This window comes from Leptonychotes weddellii, chromosome 8, assembly GCF_054177405.1.
Source record: "Leptonychotes weddellii isolate Sample4059 chromosome 8, ASM5417740v2, whole genome shotgun sequence".
NCBI classification, from domain to species: Eukaryota; Metazoa; Chordata; class Mammalia; order Carnivora; family Phocidae; genus Leptonychotes; species Leptonychotes weddellii.
This window is the reverse complement of record NC_138376.1, coordinates 16,536,966-16,556,373: the sequence shown is the minus strand read 5'-3', so window position 1 is coordinate 16,556,373 and position 19,408 is coordinate 16,536,966. Positions and strand designations below refer to the sequence as shown.

The 19,408-nt window shown below is 44.2% G+C and overlaps 1 protein-coding gene across 6 annotated transcripts in view; it reads left to right on the top strand.

Moving 5' to 3' along the window:
• RREB1 (ras responsive element binding protein 1) overlaps positions 1 to 19,408 on the top strand; it is a 176,547-nt gene that overhangs the window by 27,508 nt on the left and 129,631 nt on the right. For 2 of the 6 annotated variants that reach the window (XM_081827718.1, XM_081827711.1), the window contains exon 1: positions 19,087 to 19,369. The exons of 1 other annotated variant lie outside the window; for it this stretch is intronic. The gene's annotated coding sequence lies outside the window, so the exon portion shown is untranslated. 3 more of the 6 variants (XM_081827715.1, XM_081827717.1, XM_081827713.1) reach the window with 3 other exon arrangements.

Below are 19,408 nucleotides of genomic sequence, written 5' to 3'. Positions count from 1 at the left end.
TATTTTTAATTTTCTGAGGAACTGCCATACTGTTTTCCACGGGGGCTATTTTACATTCCCACCAGCAGTGCTCGAGGGCTCCATTTTCTCCACATCCTCACCAACACGTGTTTTCTGGTTCTGTGTGTGTGTGTGTGTGTGTTTTAAGATTTTATTGATCTATTTGACAGAGAGCACAAAAGTGGGGCAGGGGCAGAAGAAGAGGGAGAAGCAGACTCCCTGCTGAGCAAGGAGCCCAATGTAGGGCTGGATCCCAGGATCCTGGAATCATGACCTGAGCCAAAGGCAGATGCTTAACCGACTGAGCCACCCAGGCGCCCCGTGTTCTGGTTTTTGGATACTAATGGGTCTCGGGTGGTACCTCATGATGGTTTTTGGACAATGGTCATTTTAATGTTGGTGTTCGGTGGCGTGCACAGCTGAACCCTCCTCGTGTGTTTCTGTGGAATGGAACGAGGCGTGAGGAGAAGGCTCCTTACCCCTTTTGTTGCCTGGACTCTACACACCTAAGCACTTGCTCTGCTTTGCTCTATAGCTGAGCTCTGAGGCTTTTCGGCAACTGCAGATAAGAGATGTGTGATCTGACTCACCCTGATCTGACTGGCTCTCCGTCCTGGAGAAAGGAGGTTATAGCCTCTTGTAGCGGGTTGGGATTCCTTCAAGATCTTTCTCCCAAGCACGTGGGCAGGAGAAAAGGCCCTTAATTTGACCAGTCTGCTGAGGGGTGTGCTTCCTTGGGACACTAACTCACCACGGACAGATTTTTTTTTTTAGTTTTACAAAAGCATACAACTCCTCCTGCTGCTTTTAAGAAGATACTTACCGCAAAGCATTTAGTTGTCCAGCGTGAATGGAAAAATGCAAGACCCAAATAAAACCCATTCCCATCCCTCTGATGTTAGTTCTTTATCATTTTGGTAAATTTCTTTCCAGTCCTTTTTTATTTATTTTTTTTAAAACACATAATTGTAATAATATGTATATAAAGTATGTAAATAAAGCTTTCCAAAAGGGTTGTGCCCATTTATAATGCCTTAAGTGATACAGCATATGAAAGTATATCCACTCATTTCATTATATCCTGGAACTTTGGGCATATTTTTTTCTACTTTAATAGAGAAAAATTAACTACTTTGCTAAGTTTATATTTCTTTTGTAATTTTTGCTACAAATGTCTTTTTTCCAGTTTTTTTTTTTTTTTTTTTTTGCTTTTTTATGTTTGATATAGAGATGGTTGATACTTCGAGATGGTCAAGTTATTTGTGGTCTTTTTTTTTAATGTCACTTTAATTTTGAGTTTTATGTATGTCTATTCCTTATTTGCATCAAGTTTTAAAATTTCTTTCTCCTCTAGTGGTATGATACATTTTTTTTTTCTCTCCAGGGATAGGACAGATTTTGTTTTTTAAGATTTATTTGAGAGAAAGGGCACGAATGGGAGGGGTAGAGGGAGAGGGAGACAGAATCTGAAGCAAAATCCACGTGAGCATGGAACCTGACTCAGGATTCGATCTCATGACCCTGAGATCACGACCTGAGCCGAAACCAAGAGTCAGATGCTTAACCAACTGCGCCACCCAGGTGCCGTGACAAATTTTGTTTTTATCTTATATTTCTGTTTTAAAAATACATCTCTATTTAATTAGATTTGATTAATCCATAAGGAGTTTATTTGGGTGTATGGTGTGAGGTAAGAATTTACCTTGATATTTTCCCCCAAATTGGTAACGAGTATTCCAACAGTAGCTAATTCTGAATAATTATTTCCTTCTCTAATGACTAGAGGTGTCTCCTTTATCATAAACTGACTTTCAGTAAATGAACAGATATAATTTTTTAATAACTAGTACCCCTTTTCCCTGTAGTATTTTAGTAAAATTTTCTTTACTATTCTCACCTCTTTCTTTCTTTTAGATGCATGTGGGAATTCTTTTGTTACATTTCTCCATATAAAATATGTTATCCAGTTGGAGTTTTGATTGGAATTGCATTTAACATAAAAATTAATTTAGAATGTACATTTTGAAAACTAAATTTTAGCTTTCCTATCTAAATCTTGCTTCATGTCTTTTTACTTCATTCATGTATACACACACTACAAATTATGTCTAGGTGGATTTTTTTTCTTTCATTGGTTACACACAAACCTTTTTGATTTTTTTGTGAATGGGGTTTTTTGTTTTTAAAGATTTTATTTATTTATTTGAGAGAGCGAGAATGAGAGAGAGAGAGAGAGAGCACATGAGAGGGGGAAGGTCAGAGGGAGAAGCAGACTCCCTGCTGAGCAGGGAGCCTGACGTGGGACTTGATCCCGGGACTCCAGGATCATGACCTGAGCCGAAGGCAGTCACTTAACCGACTGAGCCACCCAGGCACCCCAATGAATGGGGTTTTTTTAAATTGTACTATTGTGATGGTTATTGCTTTCAATGTGTGTGTGTAAGTGAGTGCTTATACATCATACCTATACACTTTATGGAGCAAAGGAATAACATATTGAAAAGAACACCAGGGGTGTCTGGCTGGCTCAGTTGATGGAGCATACAACTCTTGAGCTCGAGGTTGTGAGTTCAAGGTCCATGCTGGGTATAGAGATAACTTAAAAATAAAATCTTAAAACACACACACAGAGACTTGGGTGTGAATCCCAGTTCTAATTCTTTTTTGTTTTTTAAGATTTACTTATTTATTTGGGGGGGTTGCTGGGGGGAAGGGGCAGAGGGAGAGAATATTCAAGCAGACTCCCACTGAGTGCGGAGCCCGACATGGGGCTCGATCTCATGACCCTGAGATCACGACCTGAGCTGAATCCAAGAGTCGGATGCTTAACCAACTGAGCCAGCCAGGCACCGCTCCAGTTCTCCTTCTTCCAGATACATGACGCTGGGAAAACAGTGCTGCACTGTTAGACAAATAGGAATTCAACAAATGATAGCTGCTATGATTGGATTTCTCTTGAATATAGTTTTCCATTCATTTCTTTGGGTTTTCTAGTTTCACAATGATACCATTTGTAAGTAATGATAATAATGTTAGCTTTTTCTTTCTGATACTTAAATCTCTTTATCATTTCATGTCTTACTGCATTGGCCAGAAAAACTTGCAGAGCAATACTACAAAGTTTTTTTCTGTCTGGGGTTTTTTATTCTTATTTTTAAAGGAATTTCTTTAGTTTTTCACAATGAAGTATAATGTTGGCTATTGTTTGAAATGGATACTCTTCATATATTGACCAAGTATATTTCAATTCTTACTTTTTAAGTGTTTTTAAATTAGAAATCAGTTAGCTTGGAAGATTCATACAATTTGAGCAACTTTATTTACAAGTTACAATATTAGTGTTACCTAAGAGGAAAAAGAAATTAAAGATCAATTCTATCTTGAATATACAGGTTATTCCTCTAAAAATAGTTGTCTCTGCATGAGATCTTTATGAGTCCTCCTATGGATTTGAATACTGAAAACCAGTTAAGCCCTTTGGGGGTAAGGCATGTGTGTGTGTGTGTGGGGGGGTGCATCTTCATTTTAGTGACCTAACCACCGGTTTCTTTATATATTACAAATCTGTATCTTGCTTTTATATCTAGTTTGGGCTTCAGAGGAACCTTATAATCTTTGATTCTGATTTTGAATTCCTGTATTTACCAATACTTGGAACATTTAAATTTTAAGTAGAAACCTTAAGATATAAGATATGGTTTCTACTTAAAATTTAAATGTTCCAAGTATTGAATTAATATATATTCATTGTAGAAAATTTGAAAAATGTAGACAAGCAGAAAAACAAAACTTAAAAATAGCACATACAGGGTGGCTCAGTCAGTTAAGCATCCAACTCTTGATTTTAGCTTAGGTCATGATCCTAGGGTCGTGAGATGGAGCCCCACATCGGGCTCTGTGCTGGGCATGGAGTATGCTTAAGATTCTCTCTCTCTTTCTCTCTCTCCCACTGCCTCTATAAATAAATAAATAAATAAATAAATAAATAAATAAATAAAAGCGCATACAGTTTTGTAAGATTTGTTTTTCACACACTGTATTTTGTACATTTCCCAAGTAGCTTTAAGTAACTTTATACTTCATGATTGCTGATGGTTAACATGTTACTCCATCATGTGAATGTTTTACCATTCATGTACCAAAGTCCTATTAGTAGACTTTTAGCTTGTTTCCAGTTTTTTATAATGACAAATAATCTAATGACAACCATCCTTATACAAATATCTTTGTGTATATCTCTTTAGCAAAATTTCTAGAATTTTTTTTTTTTGAAGTGGAATGGCTGGATGAAAGAGCCATTTTTAAGAACAAAATACTTAAAATTTCTAATTTCTGTTTAAGGTGATCGAAAACAGTATCATTCCCACAACAACATGTATCTTTTCTCCTCAGCTTTGCCAAAATTAGATGTTGACATTGTAAAATATTTTTTGCTAATCTGATAGAGAAAAAAATCTCACTGCATGTTTTAATTTGCATTTCTTGTAGTGTACTACTGATGTTGAACATGAAAAATGTGTTCATTAAGTATTTATATGTTTTCTTTTGTAGATTGCTTCTCCATATCCTTTGCCCATTTTGTAGTGGAGGTGTGCTTTCGATATTGATTTAGAAGAGCCTATAGTATATGAAAATTAAGAGGAAAAAGCTTGGAACTCAGAAAGAGCTCTACATCCACATCGCTGTTCTGCTACTTACTAGCTATGAGTCCTTGGGCATGATACTTCTTAGCCACTCCATGTCTCCATTTCTTTATTTTAAAGGTGGAACTAACTGTATCTCCCTTATAAGATTATGGCGAGATATTGTGTGCAGAGAGCTTAGCATGTCTTCACCTAATAAAGACTCAGTAAAGTGTAGCTTTTATTATATTAAGGCTCTTAACCAACTCTGCCTGTAAATATGCTTTTTTTCCTAGCCTGTAATTTCCCTTTCAGTTTGGCCTATAGTGGGTTTTTGGTTTTTTTTAATGTATTTAAATTTAAATTGTTAGGTGAATGAAAATGCACATCTTTTCCTTTATGGCCTATTCCTTCTCCCTAAAAAAACTCTTCTACACCCTCAAAGATCAGATTAATATTTACCTATTTTTCTTCTGGTTCTTTTAAGATTTTATATTTTACATTTAATTCTTTAATCCATTTGGAATAAACTTTTGCTTTTGGTGTAAAGTTAGTGGGAAGTTGGTATTTGGTGTGAATTTTTTTCCCTTTCAGTTGTTCAACTATAATGACTGATCTGTCTTTCTCCTCCAGTGATTTGAAGTGCCATCTTTATCATAGGCCAGATACTTCTAAGTTTTCCATTTGATTCCATTGATAATAAATCGCTGCATCGGCACTAGAACGTAGTATATTGTATATGCACATTGTGTGCATTCTTGATTTATTGCATGTTTACTATCTGGATGCACTCATCCCCTCTCCCTCCTAATTTTTTTCTAATTGCAAGTTTGTTTCTGTGTGTAACTACAGACTTATAGCCTACCCAAAATATAAGTTTTCCTCTCATCCTCTACAGTGCAATAGAGAGAACTTGAGCCATAGACAGAGGATTTGGATTCCAAACCTGTCTCTACCACCTACTAGCTCTTTGGGTTGGACGTGTTTTGTACTCTCCGTGTGCCTCTGGTTCTCTGATGAAGTAATTGTATGAAAATCAGCATATCCCAAAGTCATCTGAAATAACAGGATCAACTTGACCAATCATAGAGTCACATCACTCCAGTCTGTCCCTTTCTATAAAATAAGCCATTTTTCTAATGACTGCAGATTTCCAGCTCAGCATTTCAGTTATAATTGCTTTATCTTGTCCGTCGTCACCATGATGTAATTTAAGTAACATTAAAAATGATTATGAGCAACTTTACTTTATAAGCATCTTCTATGCATACACGTGCACACATATGTAAGTCCAGCTATATATACATACTCATAAATGAATGATTATCACATAGCAGTTAAGAAATAATGACCTTGGTGTGGCACTATTCTGTTTCTTTTTGTTTGTTTGTTTGTTTGTTTTTTAAGATTCCATGGGGGTCGAGTGGGTGGTGCAGTCAGTTAAGCATCTGACTCTTGGTTTCGGCTCAGGTCATGATCTCAGAGTCTTGAGATGGAGCCCTGCGTCAGGCTCAATGCTCAGTGTGGAGTCTCCTTGAGGTTCTTTCTCCCTCTCCCTCTGCCCCTCCCTCTCGTGTGTGCACTTTCTCTCTCTAAAATAAATAACTAAATCCTTCTAAAACTAATGATGTAATGTATGGGGATTAACATAAGAATAAAAAAAATGTATAAAAAATAAAATAAAATAAAATAAAATAAATAACTAAATCTTAAAAAAAAAAGAGTTGAAAAAAGATTACATAGGGAATTTGATATAACCTTAATACTTTTATTGGATTAAGATATATGTGTTTGATTGCAAAATGTAAATATTAAGCATCAAAGTTTTATATATATAATAAGAGCTGTAGTTTACTGCACACCTACCATGGGCCAGATGCCTTTTTTGAATGCTTTATGCATGTTATCTTTTTTAATCCTCACAACAGTGCCCAGATGGTTATTATATCTGCTTTATAGTTGAAGGAACTGAAGTTTGCCAGAGTTAAGACACACCTGACTACCGGCAGCCAGTAAGCAGTAGAGCCGGGGAAGATAGGACCCAGGCCTGTCGCATGTCCCAGTGCATGCTCTTTCCTCTGTCATCTGCTGCTTCCAAGGATATTTGCAGTTCTCGTTTTGCTTTAGAAAATCCCATTTCTAAGAAACTTGAGGAGAAAGAAACACTCTTCTTTTAGCCAAAAACTGAAACTTGGATTTCAATTTAGGAACCAACCATGATCTGATATACTACATTATGGCTGTAATCCATAGGAAATATGAAGAACTGGTACAATTATAGCATAAAGAGAAATGGCAAGGAAGAGGAATGGATTTGATGTGCGAAGAGCTGTGTGTTGTAAGATGTGAGCTACTTATGTTGTCTAGGACATGCCATAGATGATTGCTTCAAATCCTTGAGTTTGATAGAGATATCTATGACATCAAAGACAGTCATTTCATGTCATGGATGCAATGATACTATTTAATTTTTTTCCCCTTACAACAAAATCATTCCATGTTTATTGTAGAGAAAAGAAAACAGAGATAAGCAGAATGGCAAAAGATAAAATATTCCCTCTATTAGAAATAAGCACCATTTTAACTTTTTGCTGTCCACCTCTTCTGTCTTTTTTACCTTAAGTGTGAGTAAAAATTTTCATTGTTGTTCACAAAAACAGGACTCCCTATTTGTAGCCAGGTTTTTTTTGTTTTTTGTTTTTTTTTTTTCACTTAAAAAAATACATCGTGAACTTTTAACATGAAATTAAGTATTCTTCTGCAGGATCATTTAAAAAGGTGTGAAGTATTTGTTTCATGAATGTGGGATGGTTTTAGTAGTTAATTTTAGATTTTTAAACAGATTGCTTTCCAATTGGCTTCACTTTTAGGATTATCACAAATTTGTCTTACCAAAATATCATCTAATCCTGTTTGCACCTCTAAGGTCTTCTCATTCCATTGGGTCTACCCCAACCTCCTAGCTTGTACCCCAACCTCCTAGCTTACAGTTCTGGTGAAATTGTTCTAACTCACAGATATTCCCAACACTTGGGCAGATAAGGTTTAGGCTTTGGAGGCTCTGTTAGCCTACTAGGGCTGCCGTAACGAACTCCTACAGAATGGGTGGCTTAGACAACGGGCACTTATTTTCTCACAGTTCTGGAGGCTAAAAGTTCAAGATCGGGGTGTGGGCAGGGTTAGTTTCTTCTGAGGCCTCTCTCCTTGGCTTTCATAATTTTTTTTTTTTAAAGTTTTTATTTATTTATTTGACAGAGAGAGACAGAGTGAGAGAGGGAACACAAGCAGGGGGAGGGGAGAGGGAGAAGCAGGCTTCCCGTAGAGCAGGGAGCCCGATGCGGGGCTCGATCCCAGGACCCCGGGATCATGACCTGAGCCGAAGGCAGACGCTTAACGACTGAGCCACCCAGGCGCTCCTCTCCTTGGCTTTCAGATGGCGGTCTTTTCCCCTGTGTCTCCACATGGTCTTGTGTGTGTGTGTGTCTGTCTGTGTCTTAGTCTTCTTTTCCTATAGGGACACCAGCCATATTCAGGGCCCACCTAAATGACCTCATCATCTTACCTTAATTACCCCTGTAAGGTAACATGATTATATGTTACATAATTATTCCCGTCACCTTCTGAGGTCCTGGGGGCTAAGACTTCAACATATAAATTGGGGTGGGGTGGGGGGACACAATTCAGGCCGCAACAGAGGCATACGCTGGCTTTATTATAAAAATTCCTGCTGAGGAAGCAACTTGTAGTATACCTATTAAGATTTTCATGATAGTTCGTTGTTTAAAACATAACACATCTTTAGCCTGTATGACTCACTAGGACAGAGAGATCTTGCATGCTTTGTTTACTGTTGTACATAGAGCCTGGAACATTATCATTGCCTACCCATTGTTGAATGAATGAGTAAATGAACGTCAAGTTTCTTTAGTCACATGGAGAAGTCACATCAAATCAGTCTACAATACTTTGGAATACCTGATTTTTTGAGCACATACTCCATTATTTACCTAAGGTATGCATGTTAAAGTGCCTGAAATTGCTAAGTCCGTTGCCTTATAGAAGTCAGAAGCAGCGGGTAAAATCATCCCAATTCCCCATTCACTGTGAAATGACACAGAGGCATTTCACAGTGAAATGGCTATGACTTTCTTTCTTTCTGAGGAAAAGAGAGTTTTCTGTCCATTAGGTTACACGCGTTGTTGTTTTCAGGTTACAAATGGGCAGAGTTTTTCATGGCTATCTAGTCGTGTGATTTTCTGCAATTTCTTCGGCCCTTCATACAGTTGAAAACTGCAGTCTGCTCTTTGGACCTGGGAACGTGGGGACGTATCCTGTGAGCAAGCTGACCAGTGGCCGGGTGAGGTAGACGGAGCCATCGGGAATACTAAAGCACTGTCAGTGGTCTCTACTTAAAGTGCCATTTGGGGGTCTGCTTAAGAGAAACTGCAGAAATTTTACTTTGGTTAGTGCATTCTCAATTGAACATACAGGTACACAGACACATTACTTATTGAAGAAGTATTTAGTTCACTTATTTATACGCTGGCTCATGATTGAAGAGCTCTCTCCCGCAGAGAAATAAATATTGAATCATAAGTACATGTCTTAAAAGGCAAAGAAAGACTCGTCATCCAACGAAAGGAAAGCAATTCTTCTAATACCTGCCACCTTGTCTGAAGGCAGAAGGAGGGACAACTGGCCCTTTTGTATCCCCTGAGGTTCCATTATTTTAAAATTCTAGTAAGCAATGAACTCTCATCACGGAGGGCAAGTTGGCTTAGAAGAGTTATTTATCCTTCCCTATATACTGATATCTTTTTTTTTAATTTATTTTTTTTTGAGAGAGAGAGGGAGAGAGAGCACAAGCTAGGAAGGGCAGAGGGGGAGGGAGAGAGAATCTCAAGCAGACCCCACACTGAGTGCAGAGCCCGATATGGGGCTCGATCCCAGGACCGGGAGATCATGACCTGAGCTGAAACCAAGAGTCAGATGCTTAGCCTACTGAGCCACCCAGGCGCCCCTCTGCTGATATCTTTAAAACAACTTTTATAATTTAGAAATATGCTAAGAACTCATCAATCTAAAACCCAAATGATCATCAGGAAATAAGCAAGTTTCGGCTACTGGGCAGCAAAAGGAGGTGACGGTCTTCAGGCTTACTTTTGACACATTTCTTAACAGTGTTGGTGATGCAGTTGTCCTAACCACTGTGGATTAGAAACGATCAATTAGAAAGGGAAGAGGAGGTTGCTGTTGGCAGGCACACTGAGTTCAGAAAGAAGGGACAGGGATAGCCAGATAACGAGGGAGGGAAAATAACAAAAAGCAGACAGAAACTCAAATTGGAATTTACTGTGGAGTCTCAGGGTATGCTAGGAAATAGCTACTACATACCTCAAGGATGAATAGTTTCTTGAGGATATGATCACTTGGTGGCCTAGCACAAATCTTGTTTACAAAAAGTTATCTTTGTACAACAATCCAATATAATATTTGAACTTTACGATACTATCATTTTGTTCCTATCTTAATTTTCTGATTTTTTTTTTTTAGAAAAGGGAGAAAAAGCAAGCAGTACATAATACATTTTAGAAAAAAATTCTACTCCAAACGGTTCACATTTAAAGGGAAAACTGTCAGCCACCAGAAATAACGCATTCCTCTAGTTATCTGAGTAGCTAAAGGAATAACGTATTTAGGCTAACAGCAGTTGAGTAAAGGTGTTTTCAGTAGCCCATCCCGATGACTCTGCCCTGCTTATCTGAGAGGGAGTGTTCAATGGGCTGCCTTAGTAAGGGGATTTGGAGGAAATTCTAAAGGACATCTCTCTCCACCTGCCTCTCAGCCTGCTGTTATATTTGCCGCCCCTGGGCAAACCCCTTCCTGGCTTCTCTCCCACCCCTGGGCAAAGCAGCTTCCCCTGTGCCCCCAACCCTTTCAAGTTCATCCCCACCCCTCCACCGCTGCACACTTTGCAAAGCAGATTCATTTGGCACCTGCAATATGGCAGTCCCTGGGCTAGCACGGGGGTGGAGAAATCGTTTGAGGGACTGGGCCCCACTTTCAAGAAGTGTGCAATCCACTGAGGACGCCGATCCCCTTGTTCTAAGACAGATTTCTCCACAGTACTTCCCCTCCCTCTGCACCTCCATGGACACTTGGTTTGTCTTCAGAGATATCACTTCCTTTGAAAGCCTTTCCTCAAGACTAGTTCTCCTGGGGCGCCTGGGTGGCTCAGTCGTTGGGCGTCTGCCTTCGGCTTGGGTCCTAATCCAGGGGTCCTGGGATCGAGCCCCGCATCAGGCTCCCTGCTCTGCGGGAAGCCTTCTTCTCCCTCTCCCACTCCCCCTGCTTGTGATCCCTCTCTCGCTGTGTCTCTCTCTGTCAAATAAATAAATAAGATCTTAAAAAAAAAAAAAAAAAAGACTAGTTCTCCCACTCACAGGGGAGGCTGTGGAGTCTACGAATGTGCTTTCCACTGTCCTTTCCACACGAGGCTCACCATGTTTTCACATCCCTCCTTCCTGTAGCAGTCAGCTCAGGCTGCCCTAACAAAGTACCATGGGCTGGGGGCTTAAACAACAGAAATGTATTTCTCACAGGTCTGGAGGCCAGAAGTTGGAGATCAAGGTGCTGTCAAGGTTGGTTTCTCCCGAGGCCTCTCTCCTTGGCACTTAGATGACGCCTTCTCCCTGTGTCCCCACACAGTCTTCCCTCTGTGTATCTGTGTCCTAATCTCTTTTTACAAGGACACCAGCCCTATTGGATCAGGGCCCATCCCTATGACCTCATTTAACCTTCATTACTTCAGTAAAGGCCCCAACTCCAAATACAGGCACATTCTGAGGTACTGGGGCTAGGATTTCACCATATGAACTTGGGGAGACACAGTTTAGCCCACAAGACCTCCTCTGACACGAGTGCTGTCTGTTCATGCCTGCCTCTTCTCATCTGTGCCGGTCACCTACTGACCTCTCAGACACACTTCCCTCAAGAACGCCTGAGGGACCAACTCCACATTTTTCCTCTGACCATCCTTGACCATTCATGTCACGGACTTGTGTCCTGCCCCTTCTTCATAGCTTTCTTCATGTCCTCAGCCCGCGGTTGCAACTTCTGCTCTGTCTCACGAGAATCGTTTCGTTCTCTTCCTCCCTGAGCGCCTCTCTGCCTCCCCAGTCGCAGCCCTGCTTGTCCCTTGCACCTTCCTCTCCCTCCCAGCCACCCAGCCTGCTTTTCCTTCTCATCTCCGTGGCCCTGACCATCCTGGCTCTCAGGCTCAGCCCCTTCAGTGTCATCCCCCTTGTGATGGATTTTACTCATTTCAGTTTCCAACTGTCTGTAATCCCTACCATATGTTTTCTCTCTTCTGTGGCTCCATGGCATTGAAGCTAAAACAGCAGAATTTTTCTGCCACCAACTCCTACATTTCTTTTCTCCTTAAGCCTCAGCGCCATGCTGCTCCCCTCACTCTCCGGTTCTGCTGCTTTTCCATATTCAAAACCATCAGATGTGGGGGCGCCTGGGTGGCTCAGTCATTAAGCGGCTGCCTTCAGCTCAGGTCGTGATCCCAGGGTCCTGGGATGGAGCCCCGCATCGGGCTCCCTGCTCCGCAGGAAGCCTGCTCCTCCCTCTCCCACTCCCCCTCCCCTTGCTTGTGTTCTCTCTCTCGCTGTGTCTCTCTCTGTCAAATAAATAAATAAAATCTTTAAAAAAAACAAAGAAACCATCAGATGTGAAGTCCCACAACTTGCCTGCTTCCCACCAGTACTTCTCAGTATGTTCCTACTATTCTTTTTCTTTTTCTTCCTGTCATAGAATAGGAAGTATCCCTCTTTTCCTCCAAGGCTGATCTCCCTGCCGTAGACAGACACACACCTTCCTTCAAAAGCTATTTTCTTCTTCATGTATCCGTATTCTCTCCCTCTCTGGATCCACATTCCTCCCCCTTGGCATCGATGGTCTGGGTGGTTTAACCATTCTGAAACCTCCTTCCTGGATGCTGATATTCCTAGTGATCATTTTCTTTCTTTCTTTTTTTTTTTTAAGATTTTATTTATTTATGTGACAGAGAGAGACACAGCGAGAGAGGGAACACAAGCAGGGGGAGTGGGAGAGGGAGAAGAAGGCTTCCTGCGGAGCAGGGAGCCCGGTGCGGGGCTCGATCCCAGGACCCTGGGATCATGACCTGAGCCGAAGGCAGACGCTTAATCGACTGAGCCACCCAGGCGCCCGTCCTGTGCCTTGTAGGATCCCAAGCACTATTCTGGCCTCTACCCATAGATATTAGTGGTACCCTTCCCCCAACTTGTGACAACTAAAAATGTCTCCAGACATTGCTGAACATCCTCCAGGGCGGGGGGAGAGTCAGAATCACCCGAACTGAGAACGAGTGGTATAGACCATAAGAGTGTGGACTCTGCGAGAGCATCTTCAGCATCCTGGGTATACACAGTATCTGGCTACAGCTTTAGAATGTAGTCGTACATACAGAACAAAATACTTGGGAGAGCAGAAAGAGTTTGTATTTTAGGTTCATGTGAAGGGGGGGGTGGTGGTTATAAACCAAATTAGCAAACCTTAAGCTGTACGTTCACTTATCTTGCTAGTTAAATCCTTGTACAAACAACCTCACGGACAGTGGTTCTTCTCCACAACCCCAATCGAGAGCATTTTATTGAGATGGAGTCCAACCAAGTAGGCATTTTTTTTTCTTTTAATTCATTTGAGACACAGAGATAGAGAGAGAGAGAGAATGAGCAGGGAGAGAGGCAGAGGGAGAGGGAGAAGCAGGCTCCCCGCTGAGCAGGAAGCCCGATGCGGGGCTCGATCCCAGGACGCTGGGATCATGACCTGAGCCAAAGGCAGACGCTTAACCATCTGAGCCACCCAGGCGCCCCTGAAGTAGGCATTTTTTTATTAGCACACCACTTAATTCTGAATTGAGTGACATGCACAGTAGAAGAGCGGGTTCTGGGGTCAGGCGGTGTGGGGTGCGTCTCAGCCCCGCCAGCCCTGTGACGTTGGGACTCGGCTTCAGTTTTTTCAGTTGCAGAAGAGGGATGATAACAGCGCCTCCCCGGCGGGCGGGCGGAGGGGGGAAGCCAGATAATCCACACGAGGCCTTTAGACCCGTGCCTGGCACCTAGAAGGTGTTCGGGACATACGGCGGCTCTTCCCCCTGCAGCTGTGGCTCTTTTCTCTCCCTTCCGTTCATCACCTAACTTCTCAACAGAGCTGGGCTTTCACTTCCTCTTCCAGGGGCTCTGGAACCCTCGTGTGCTGGCCCTGCCTCCCACTCTCCAGTCAACTCACCTTCTGAGACCTCACTCCTTTGGGGGCCCTTTGCCTTGATTTCTCTGCGTTTGAACACCATCGACCATCTTTTTCCTTGACAGCCCCCACTTCCTTGGCTGTTTTGCTCCTTCAAGGGAAAAAGAGAGAGTGCTGGTCACTCCCTGGTCACCCACTTAACTGCAGGCATTCCCCTGGGTTTAGCTTCTAGCTCTTCCTGCCCATCGTCTCTGTCCCTGAGATGTCCCTCCAGGCCTTCGCCCTGGCTCCAGCCTCCTCGCATCTCCCACATACCACCCGCCTCTCCTCAACACTCACACCACTGGTGAATGGACCCACTACCCATCCCTGGACCAAACCTGAGCCCAGGGAAGCAGCCTTCTTTAATTCTCCCTTCTCCTCACGCCACACCCAGTCGGGCCCAAGCCCAGTGGATTCCATCTCTGTAACGTCTCCCACCTGGTCTAGTCCCTCCACCTGCCCCACTGTTTTTGCTCTAACCCCTGCGCTGTCGTCATTTGTCACTCCACGATGGCTGCTGCGGTGGGTTCCCTTCTTTTGGTGCCACACTCTTGGGTCAGGGCTCCAGAGGGATTGTTTTCCTTTCTCTTCTGTCGAATTGGTCAAGTTCTCTGGAATCTACATCCTAATTATATTTCCAGGAGATCCATTCTTCCCTACCTCTCCAGCCAGGGCTTCCCAGGTCCTCATTATTTCTTAGATGGGCTCTTCTGTTAATCCCTAACTAGCCTTCCTGTCTCGAATCTTCCAGACTCTTCTCCACAGTCCCACGAGGGAGGCTCGGTCTACCTTCCTCCTTAAGCCTTTCAGGCCCTCACCATTGGATAAAGTCCAAGTCAGCTGCAAGGTGCACAGAGCTCTGAGCGGTCTGGCCCACTGGCTATTTCTCCAGCACCATCTCTTGCTGCCTCCCCTCCTCCCTCTGCTCCAGCCACAGAGTGAGGTATTTGCAGTTCAGGAAACTGACCTTGTTTTCTCCCTCTGTGCCCTTGTGCTTACTACTCACTGCTCCCTGTGTCTGGAGTGCCCTGCCCCCTCGTCTCTGCCTGGGGGACACCTTACACATCTTGTGAGATTCCACGAAAGTCACCTCATCCACGCAGCCTTCTCCAATCTTTTTTCTTCTTGATTCTCTCCCCTGGCATAGCAGCACAGTGTTTTCCATTTATTTCCACCCCAGGCTCAGTATCACCTACTCAGTCATCTTCCACCTCAAATGGGCTTCTACCTCTGCCTCTCTCATTCTGTCACTCATTCCCGCATTCACCCTGGCTAAGAGCCAGGCATCCTCTGGGCCCTCGCTCCTTTACATCCCCATCCCTGGTCCACCAGGTGCTCTTCTGGAGTCTTCCTCCGAAGTGGTTCCTGATCTTCTGTCCTCCAGTCCCTCCACCCCTCCCCTAGTTCAGGCCCTCATACCTGAGGTTTTCCATGGATGGTATTCAGAATTCTTTGTGGTAGAGCCTCAACTTGTTTACCTTTTGGTCGTGTCACCGCATATTCCTGTATATGTCATAATCCGGCCATACTAGATTCCATCCTGATCTGTGAACAGGACCCATGACTTGCTACAATCATGCCTTTGCATCTGCTGATTCTAATCCCAGGCTCCATCTACAAAATTTCTAGCTGTTCTCCATGGCTCAGCTCCATTGGCTTTCTTTTCCATGGAGCTTTTCTTGATCACTCTTATTAGAAGTGATCTCTTTTCTCTGAACCCCTGAACCTTGCAGCCGATTTAATGGTTCTTAATACGTTGGTCTGCATTTCATGATTACTTCATGTGGATGCAGATATTAGACTATAAATTCTTTTAAGGCATGGATATGAATTATCCATTTTTGTATCACTTCTCTGCTCGAGAACCTAGCACAATTTCTTGATGTATATACGTATCAGCTTGATTGAACTGTAACTAACCTACCATACAAATAATCCATTTGAAGTGTACAATTCAGTGTTTTTTAGTATATTCAGAGTGTGCAACCATCACCACTATCAATTTTAGAACATTTTCATGGTTCTAAAAAGAACAGAAAGAAACTCCATACACATTAGTAGTCAATCCCCGTATTTCCCTAAGTTGTCAACCCTAGGCAAACCATTAATCTACTTTTCTATTTCTATAGATTGGCCTCTTCTAGATATTTCATATAAACAGAAGCCTATAATATTTGTCCTTTTGGGTCTGGCTTCTTTAGTATGTTTTCAACATTGTTGATAATATAGCACCTGTCACTGCTTCATTCCTTTTGACTAATACTCCGTGTATGGATATACTGCATTTTGTTTAGTAACTCATCAACTGATGGTTATTCAGGTTGTTTCCACTTTGAACATTTGTGTACAAGTCCTTGTGTGGACATATGTTTTCATTTCTTGTGCATGTACCTAGAAGTGGAATGGCTAGATCATATGGCAACGCTATGTTTAGCATTCTCAGGAACTGCCAAACTGTTTTTAAAAGTGGCTGCACTATTTTACATTCCCACTGGCAATGTATGGGGGTTTCAATGTCTCCACATCCTTGTCAATACTTGTTAGTATTTGTCTTTTTGATTCTCGCCATCCTGAGTGGGTGTGGAGAGGCATTTCTCTCTGGTTTAGATAGCATGACTCTTTTAACCTATTAGTTGTCCAATAAATATTTGTCAGATAAATGATATTTATATTGAGTATGAACAAACAGAACTTTGAACAACTCATTTGACTCCCAAGCTCACTAATTAGCTAGAAAAGATGAACACAGAGCCCTGTATCATTAGAATTCAATTTTTATTTATTTATTTTTTTAAAGTAGGACTCCATGCCCTACGTGGGGCTTGAACTCATGAGCCTGAGATCAAGAGTCACATGCTCTACCGACTGAGCCAGCCAGCCAGGCACCCCTAGAATTCAGTTTTTTAAAAGTTACTTCTAAACGGTTTTCTCTCTTTTTAGTTGCCAGTATTATCTGGATGACATTATAAAGGTGGTGATTTGTCATGAAAATTCATGTAGCTTTGCAAGTTTCAGTGTATTTTACAGAATAAGCTAAAATTACAAGCAAAATTCCAACTCTGATGTTGTTCTTATTCCAAACCTACCACTTGCCGGGGAGACCAGGAATGGCTGATAATTCTTGAATCTCGAGGCAAGGCAACTAAATAAACTTGCATTCCCTACCTGGCCCTTCTTTTGCCTTCTGCCCGGACCACGTTACGACTCAGAAGCTCCAGCCACCAATTCTGTGGTGAGCATGTGAACTATTACTCCTGCTTAGAGACCTGCCCATTCCCTCCTCCGGCAGGCCTGCCTTCACAAAAGCACTTGATAACACACTTGGGGACATGGGGTGGGAGTAGCGGGGAGGCATAGGAAAATGCAAGTGCTTAAGTTTCTCTGACTAGTTTTCCTCAGTAAACAGTCAGCCCTGGGAAACGTAACAGGTTCTGAAAACTTAATGTTGATGATTCTGGACGTCAGAGAAATAAGCAGCTGAATCGGTTCCCTCTTGGGCAGTGGTTTAGCTTACTTATCTCCCGTCAGAGGTAATGGTCCAACTGCGTTTGCTTGGTTCTATAAAGTTCTGTCTTGGCCAAAATCCATTAATTTCATCCATACCTACATAGACACTTCTTTCCTATCTGTAGCCCTGAAAACCGGAGTGCCACTGGTCCTGTGGCACAAATTAGAGGGCCGTGATTGCACTTACAACTTTGTAGGGCAAAGTTGGTGTGGTAGAGCCAGGGTCAAAGGTCATAGTAGAGAGTAGCCAGCTTTCTGTACCTGTAACATCATCTTACTAACTCCTCTCCAACGCTTAATTCTACTGCAGTATTCTCTACAAGTATTTAGGAGGCACATTTATCCTCAGAAACTGGGGGAATGGGGTGGTGTTTATTTTCCAAAACCACAATCATCCCCTATCTGTCTAAAGATGTTTCCAAAGGCCCCTCGCCGAACCCTGGTAGGAAAAGTATTAACAGTGGGAAACATGTCAGCTGCTTGTTGGAGGAAGAGCAGTCCGGGCCTGGTTTCTCTGGGGCTCCGTGATAACTTGGGCCGCCTAAGCCACGCCGAAGCTGGTGGCAGCCGCCTTGGGGATGGAGAACAGGCAGCTCCAAGGAGGGCCCCTGCGTTTCAGAGTTGAAACAGGAGCCCTCTGAAAGAAAGAGATATTGCGTGTGGCTTCCCTGGTGCCTCGGAGGGCGACGTGGATGACACAGCATCAGCACTGCCGTCGCGGGGTGGGGACACAGGGGCGGTAGGAGCCTGTGCCATCCTCAGCCCCTTGGGGGCGAGGCAGCCCCCGCTTAAGCATCAGTTGTGGAGTGTGGGGAAGGGAAGGTGACAAAAGGCGAGTGAGCTTTGAATTTGTTGGACGGAGAGCACGGTCCCTCCCGGGCGGCAGCCCCAGAGCTAGAAGGACCGGGCCCTGGGAGAGAAACAGCCCTAAGTTGGGGGCGGGGTGAAGCGCTGGTTCCTTAATCTTCTGCCCCATCATCTACTCGCCCCACCTGGATGCAGAGCGAGGACCGCGTGGAGAGGGAACGGAGCGGGTGGGGCTCACCCTCCCGTTTGCCTCCGAGACCGGGCGGGGCGGTGCCGGGCCAGGGAACCCGACCCCCACGCCCCGGCCTCCGGGGCGCCCCTCTCGCGCCTCCCGGGCATCGCTGCCTCTCAGTCTCCTCCGTTAAAATAGTGAAACAAACCCTGGAGTGAAGTGATGGAAAGCCGGGGGCGGGGAGTTGCCCGCAAGTGAGGGGCTGGAGGGGAGGGGGCGCGGTGGTCCAAGAGGGTGGCCGGCCGGCGAGCGCTGGGCTGATCGCGATCGCGCTCAGCTGCGGCGGCCGAGACCCTTCCCCTGGGGCGGCCCGGCCCTCCCCTGGCCCGGCCCTCCCCTGGCCCGGGGCGCCTGCGGAGGGCGTGGGGGCAAACCTGGGGCTGCGGTGGGGGTGGGGTGGGGGCCTCCACCTCCATCCATCCCGGGATGGAAACTGCGGTCGCCCAGCTAAAATCGGGGCGGGGGCGGCGGTGGGGACCCGCGGGTACCGCGGGCCCCCCCACTCCCCAGCCCGAGCCGCCGCCGCCGCCGCCGCTCAGTAACACGTCCCCAGGAGACTCGCAGGAGCAACACGTGATGTGTCTACTTATCAGGGTGAGAGGGGGAGAGCGAGTCTCCGAGCGTGCGGGCGAGGAAGCGGGGCGGGGGGCCGAGGCGGGGGCCGGGACGACGGCTGGGGCGCCGGGGTCGCCAGCTCCTCGCCCACCTCCCTCCCTGTGGGAGAAGAGGAGGAGGGGAAGTGACTGCGGAGTTGATGAACTTTGCACATCCAGAAACGCCATTTTGATTCCTTTTCCGGAACAAGTTTGCATCTCTCCTCTTTCTCTCCCTGAAGCCCACCGGTGCCCACTGCATCATGCCTGGGAGCCAGGAGCCCTGCCGGGCCGTAAGTACGCGCCCGGGGTTCCGGCTCCCGGTACTCGGG